Genomic DNA, 7,622 nt, shown 5'->3' on the forward strand with positions numbered 1-7,622 from the left:
AAAAAGATCCTCAGTCATCAACAGGTCCTTACGGAATATGGGACTACTCAGCCAACGTTGACTACATACAAAAACTTTAAATTGCTTGTACATTTTTTTGGTATTGGTGACCAATATCTTTCCAATATGATTACATGTCACTTATATAGTCTTTGTAGAAATTCAGCTGAATTTTCTATATTTTCAATGTTATGCCCCCTGGTTTGACAAGTCTTTTGTGCCATCCACACAGCGGTCCTGTCCATACTGGTGTTAAAAGGTCCCGAGATCGGGCAAATCACCTCTGTGTCATGTCTCTTCCAATCAAATACACTGTACCTGCCATCTACACTAGTTCTGTTTGAAGTTTAGTTCAGGTGCAGTGCATTTGAATTGCAATGACATCACATGGAGGGTACATGACCCTACATCGACAGCCATTTTATGGCCTGCAGCTCTATGTGGACAGCACAAAGGCATTGTAAATAGGGGATCATAACTTATTAAATGTAGAAAATTGTGGTGATTGTCCACACAGACTATATTAGTGTCATATAATCATGTAAAAACATGGGTTGACCCAGAAAGTTGCCAACGCCTTTAAGGACTGGGCCCGTATTGGTTACAGCGTGTGAAATCGTACTTTGGTGTGTGACTCGATCAATGGTATGTAATACATTCCAAATGATGGAGAATAGTTTACACTGAGTTGGCTGTTTTTCTTATGGACCTGGTGAGGTAGTCAGTGATAACTGTTATCAACACTAAATTTGGTTTCACCCTATTGTAGTTGTTGGGTGGATTGCCCCACTCCTGGCGCATCAGTAGTGGACCTAAGATCTTCATCACTCTGGTCAAGGAGGGAACGCATAAATGACTCTTGAGGTCTGTGATATTCACCCTGTGTATGGTGTTGTGGAGTATGAAGGGGATCGGAGTCAGAACCTGAATGGTATGGAAGGGATTGGTTGGAGGAAGGGGTAGGAAAAGAGGTGGGAGTTGGAAAAATGGAGGGAGAAATAGTATTTGGCTGGCGGATTGTAGACGTAGTAGATGTAGAAGTCAATACAGAACCATGTGGCTGAGAGAAGGGAGCTGGTCGTGTTTGAGAACTGGCACTGGATTGGGATTGTGATGGAAAAGAGACAAAGGAAGGTGAATGAGATAGGGAATGGCTAACCGACTGGGGCAGTCAAAAGGTAGATGGTGGTTGATAGGTGTGGGATGGGGGATATGTTTGAGATGGTGGAAGGGTTTGGGATGGGGGATGGGTGTGGGACGGAGAAAGGGTGTGGGACGGGGAAGGGTGTGGAACGGGGGAAAGGTGTGGGACGGGGATGGGTGTGGGACAGGGGATGGGTGTGGGACTGGGGAAAGGTGTGGGACAGGGGAAAGGTGTGGGACAGGGGAAAGGTGTGGGACAGGGGATGGGTGTGGGACAGGGGATGGGTGTGGGACAGGGGATGGGTGTGGGAGGGGGGATGAGTGTGGGACAAGGGATGGGTGTGGGATGGGGAAAGGTGTGGGACGGGGGAAAGGTGTGGGATGGAGGAAAGGTGTGGGATGGGGAAAAGTTGTGTGCCACAAAGTAAGAGCGAGCAGGTGGTGACATCATGGTTGTTGGAAAGGAGGTGGTTGGGGGGTACGAGTGGGGTGGAGGACATGACTGGGAAGGGGGTGGATGTTGAATATTCCAGACTGTTTGAATCAATGTCACTCTACAGTCACAATTCTGATCTGGAGTCATGTCGTCCATCCAATGACTTAACGTTAATAGAAACTGCTGCTTATGGTTAAGGGGTTCTGGACGGCCGACATCCCCCATCTGCCGGACAATGGTTGTTAACTCTTGCTTATACCGAGTCTGCTGTTCCTCTAATTTTATTAAACAATCTCGAAGGTTTGTGCAAGATTATCCCAGACTCTATATTGTCTCCGAACTGGTCTCGGCCTACTTGATACTCTCTAAAGGAAGAAGTAATGAACTGGCGAGTATCATCAATCACAGGACATGTTTGTGGTTGGCGACTTTGTGACTCCAGAGCAGAATCATGTGAAGTAGAGGGTCCAGAAGCTAGATCAGAAGACGGTCTAGAGACTTGTTCTGTTTCCAAATGATGTTCAACAGGCTCTCCTTCTGGAGGTAGGGTGATTGAATGAGTACTGTAAATAAAATTAAAAAAACATCTCTATAATCTCAGTAGGCATAACAGAGGACCTGTCACTCACGTGCGCAGCTCGAATGAACATCGAAGGAATTGGAGATAGGGTCCATATTGATAAGGTGTTCTCCTTGAAGCTCCAGAACCACTTGGCGTTATTAGATCATGATTGAGGTCACGCATAAAGCGATCACGTATTGACCTCCAGTGTGTTGATATAATTTCAGCAAAAAAAATAATTATGAGAAATAAAAAAAAATTATATTTTAAAACTGTAACAGAACTATGGAATACTGCTGTAGATATGGTCTTCTTTCAACAGCGCTGGTTAAATAGGATGGCACAGATAGTGCTGCCTCTGCCTGTAGAAAATCTTCACTAATCCTGAAATAGGCCATATATCATAGTCTTTTCGTTTGTTTTGGGCCTGGTACATGATGGTGCAGTAGCAATATCTACTTTTGAAAGCACCATGTCCTCCGAGAATATTGATTGGCATTTCAATGTTCTTCACACGTAAAACATAAATGTACATTCCTATTTCACTATCCTAACAATGGAACTAAAAGAAAAATACTTGAAGGAAAGACATGTACCACATTGCATTTGAGCCTGATGGCTCAAATCGTTCCATGTGGGTACCATACTGGCATAAACCTCTTCCCATAGCCGACGAGTGGTGTTATGGTCCGAGTGTTGGGGGTCTGATTGGTCCCCTAAAGCTGTCCTTGCTTCTACTAGCTGTATTAGCAGCTCACAGTTTATGTTTGGGACAAATAGGCTTTCTTCCTCGTCCACGTCATTGTGATTCTGCCGGCACTGCCCACATCATAAGACGCATTCCAAGAACTATAACTTTTTTATTTTTCTATCTATATAGCTTTTTGAGGGCTTGATTTTTGCAGAACAAGTTGTATTTTTTAATGGCGCCATTTGGGGGTACACATAACCTTCTGATTAACTTTTATTAACTCTTTCTGGGAGGGAGATGGGAAAAACAGCAATACTGCCACTGCGTTTTTCCGTTATAAATTTTACGGGGTTCATTTTTCGGTATAAATAACATAATATCTTTATTCTCTGGGTCAGTACAATTACATTGATACCAAATACAAATAGTGTGGGCATCTCACAACACAGCCCATGTGCCTACTCACACGGCCTCCACGGCCTCGACAACCGGAACGCCCACGCTGTCCACGACCACTACGCCTTGGAATATTGGCTCCAACAGTTGTTTGAGAGTCAATTTGCCTGTTTGTTTCTTCCTATTAAAAAATGTTATAGTTTTAGACAACAGACCATTGCATATTTTACATAACATAAGAATTTCAACTCACATCCTGTATTGGAGGAAGAGTACTTGATCGAGTTTCACCGCGACTGGAGTTGCCTGAATGTGTACCCTCCTGTGTCTGCAAAAAACACACAATTAGGACTCACTCCCATGGCCGTGTGCCTGCCGTTCTGCAACATAAGGGCATCACCCATGTACACTCTTTTATGCATAGTCATTCGCTACAGAGTGGTTCCATTTCATTATCGTTTGTATTGGGTGGTGCAGGCCGATCTTTGAACCATTCATTTTGGAGTCTGCATCCTTCAGTGCAGGACCCTTGCAAAGCTAAACATTCGTAAAAAATAAATAAAAAAAATGATGTCCTACTTACTGCCTCCATTGGCTCTGGAGAAAACCTCAATTCCTATAGTCTAGATCTACTTTAGAGGTTTCTGTTGGAGAATCTCCCTGAAATATAGAAAAATGTATTGTATATAAAATATAGATATGTTTATCATAATTATTAAAGATTATTTTCAAAATGATTACTTACCGGAATCTGAAATAATGGTGTACTTCGACTGCCAACCAAAGGAGAAGGCGAAGACATCTTGAAAAAATAGCAAAGAACCATTTTAATACAAGCTCTTCATGTGACATACTGTATGTGCATTGCATTGGAGCATTTGGACGCTCACCCTTGCCTTGCGATGCATTGCGCATCATCACCTTTTGGTTCTGTTCAGTGAGGTACCATGTTTTAAAACATTAGGCTAGGCAGAGGCTTCCCAGTAGCAGTGAATATAGTTGGTAGTCTATATAGTATCCGCCTATAAAACATCCAAGCGCAGCGCTTGACAGCAGATTTAGCCGATGTCACCGACCTAACTGCTACTCAGAAGCCTCTACCTAGTGTAATGTTGTAAAACACGGTACCTCACTGGACAGAACCAGAGCCGGACAATGCACAATGCAGAGAAAGGCAAGGGGAGTATCACAATGCCCCACTGCTATGCTCATTTATGTCAGCCTGGAAACATGTACAGTCACACTCTCAGAATGTTTTTCGGATTAGAACACGTGTTCAGTGGTACATATGTACAGAGGACAATAAAACTTTTCATTTGGATAACTACCTACCCTTTTCTGATGGCTTTCACAAGCTTGACTACTGATAGCTCAATCCACATGTTCTTCTATGCATCCCAAAATGGCGACCGGCAACGATAACATGATTCTCCCAGGTTTTTTATTTTGTCTCTTCCCGTCTTCTGCTGAAAGTTTCTGGTTGTTTCTGCGCATGATCATACCGAAAAAACGGACAATATAAACCTAATGAATGTAAAAGCAATATTTTTCAATTACGTTAATATCAGTCTGTCATTGACTACACTGAACGGGAAGGGACACTCCGTCATTAATCCGCTTTTTTGGATGTAGAAAAAAATCCTACAGACAGGACTTTTTTTTCCGTCCTACAAAGCGGATTCAGAACGGATTGGCAAATAACGGACACAAACGAATGCATACATACATCAACTATGGTCTATGGGCGTGATAACGGATACGTTTTAATATATATTTTTTTCTACTTCCGGACAGACAAAAGGAACGGAAAGGCTGAACGCTGATGTGAACTCAGCCTTAAAGGGAATGTGTCATCAAAAATTACACATTGAATCAAGTTTCTATGTTAAAAATATTTGTAAAGAATTTTGGTGATGTTCTTTTTATCACTACTCAATATACAAGATTATGTTGCAGCACAAGAATAATCTTAAAAGGAAAGCACATTGGGGGAGATTTATCAAGACCGGTGCATTCTGCGCCGGTCTTGATATCCCCTGCAATGCCAGAGGAGGCACCTAATTTATGATGAGGCTCATCCTCTGGCTGTCCGTGCGCCTAAACAGAAATCTGAGCTTCCATAGTTTTCTGGCTTCATTTGCAGCAGAAAACTGGCGTAAATGACGATAAATTCATTGAGACTGCTGGCCACTCCTCATTCTCTCCTTTGCTACCCCTCTTTTAGAAAAGTGGCATGAGTGGGGGGAAAAATAGAGAAGCGACAATTTTTTAACACATAGTTTGTGACTTTTTAACGCTACTTTTAAGGTGCAAGGGAGATAATAAATCCCCCCTATAGACTCAAAGGTCGTATTAAGATGAAACCCATTTGTCCTATCAGTATAGAAGAGATGATTTATTCATATGGTAAATACGACAATTGTACTGCTGATAAAGCGGGATTGCGGCCTGGAGCACTGAGGTTGTTCTTCAAGGTTTCTGAGTTAGGAAAATAAAGATGTTATGGGACCAATCTCACCTTAGTGCACCCGGTCAGAGCCATTACACCCTTCACTTCAATGGGGCTTGAAAAAAAACGGAAATGACTCTGTGTCCGTATGTCAGCACGTCGGTTCCGCAAAAAAGGATAGAACATGTCCTATTCTTGTCCATTTTGCCGACAAGAACAGGCATTGTTACAATGGATCTGCAAAAGAAAATAAAAAAATGGATGCAACGCGGACATCACACGTATCTTATCTGTTTTTATTTGCGGATCTGTACAAATACATACGGTTGTGTGCACGAGCCCTAACTAATACTGAGTCATTGCCCTGACAAGGGCGGCACCATACGGAACTTGTCCCTGTTATCACAGTCCTGGTCATCCCTACTACAGAAAATAATGTCCCAATAATTTTGGACAAATAGGCTCATAAAAAATTGTTTCCCAAGGCATTTCATCTCAACGTGTCGGGAAACATTTTTTTCCATTTTTATTTTCCCTATACAGAAGCTTTGAAGAACTACCAACAACCTCAGAGCTCCAGGCTCGGAACCACGGTTGTAGTATTTAACATATGGTAGGATGATTGGTTTCTAATACATCCTTGGAGCCTATGGGAGAGATTTATCAAAACTGGTGTAAAAGAAAACTGGTTTAGTTGCCCATAGCAACCAATCAGATTTCACCCTTCATTTTCCAAAGGAGCTCTGAAAAATGAAAGGTGGAATCTGATTGGTTGCTATGGGGAACTAAGCCAGTTCTACTTTACACCAGTTTTGATAATTCTCCACCAATGTTCCTTCCTTTCAAGGTCTTTTTCTGTTGGAACAAGTGTATAGGAGCATACATGTACTATGTTTTTTATTATTATTATTATTATCATCTTTTAACGGTTTTTATTAAAAGTTATGTTTTATTAGATTTTCCCGCCCCCTTGGTTGTTGGTCTTTAAATTTGGTGGTCAGTAGGGTTTTTGGTTCACCTGCACATTAACCTCACCAGTGGCATTTCTACGATCGGCTTTATTGCTGATCTGCTATATTGGTAGCACAAGGATAATCTACTAATTTACAGCATAGGGATCATGCAAACGGTGATGTCATGGCATACAGACAGTTTACACAATGATGTCACAATAAAGGGATAATACACTCGAAGCTACATGACTGTAATCATGCAGATAGTGATGTCATAATACAGGGATAATTTACAGCGAGGTCACAAAAGAGGAATTATACGAACAGCAAAGTCACTATATAGCAATAATGCACTAGGTGCTGCGGCACACAAATAGTATGCGCTGGCTCGGATTTAGGCCTCTTGCACACGAAGGTTGAGCATCTGTTCCGTGCATTGCGGACCGCAATTTTAATGTGTCCGCATCTGTGATGCGGAGTCCCCACAGGACGGTGCCCGTGTATTGCGGACCTGCCATATGCGGGCCGCAATACGGCCACAGGCACACAATGTTCATGTGCAAGAGGCCTTACTAATCCTATAGATGGTGTAAGCTTAGCCAGGCTGTCTAGACCTGCACCAGATTTATCACAATGGCTCAGGCTGGATGATAAATGTGGTGCAGGGATAGACACTTTTTCTAGCTATATACCAGCTATTGGTTGGCTTCCTTTTAGATTTTTACACCAGAATTCTGGCGCAATTTTGGTACAAAATGCAGTCCTTTCCAGCAACGCTCCACCCCCTGTCCACTAAGCCGGCCCCCCTTCTTGCTGAGCAAATCAGGAAAAGGTGCAAGAACACTAGGTGCACCAAACTGCACCAATGTGCGCCACATTTTAGGTAGATTTTTGGTGCAGACACATTATCAACCCCTTAGTGACCAGCCTCTTTTGGGCCTTAATGACCAAGCGTCTTTTTCATTTTTTCATCTTCGACTTCCAAGAGCTCT

At 42.5% G+C, this 7,622-nt stretch overlaps 1 long non-coding RNA gene across 1 annotated transcript; it reads right to left on the reverse strand.

Moving 5' to 3' along the window:
* Positions 1-3,812: 3,812 nt before the first annotated feature.
* Positions 3,813-4,645, reverse strand: LOC120999637. Its single transcript, XR_005778578.1, has 3 exons — positions 4,561-4,645; positions 3,974-4,030; positions 3,813-3,888 (listed from the first exon to the last, which is right to left on the reverse strand). It is a non-coding gene; the product is annotated as an uncharacterized LOC120999637 (long non-coding RNA).
* Positions 4,646-7,622: the final 2,977 nt, after the last annotated feature.

Source organism: Bufo bufo, chromosome 4 (assembly GCF_905171765.1).
Source record: "Bufo bufo chromosome 4, aBufBuf1.1, whole genome shotgun sequence".
NCBI classification, from domain to species: Eukaryota; Metazoa; Chordata; class Amphibia; order Anura; family Bufonidae; genus Bufo; species Bufo bufo.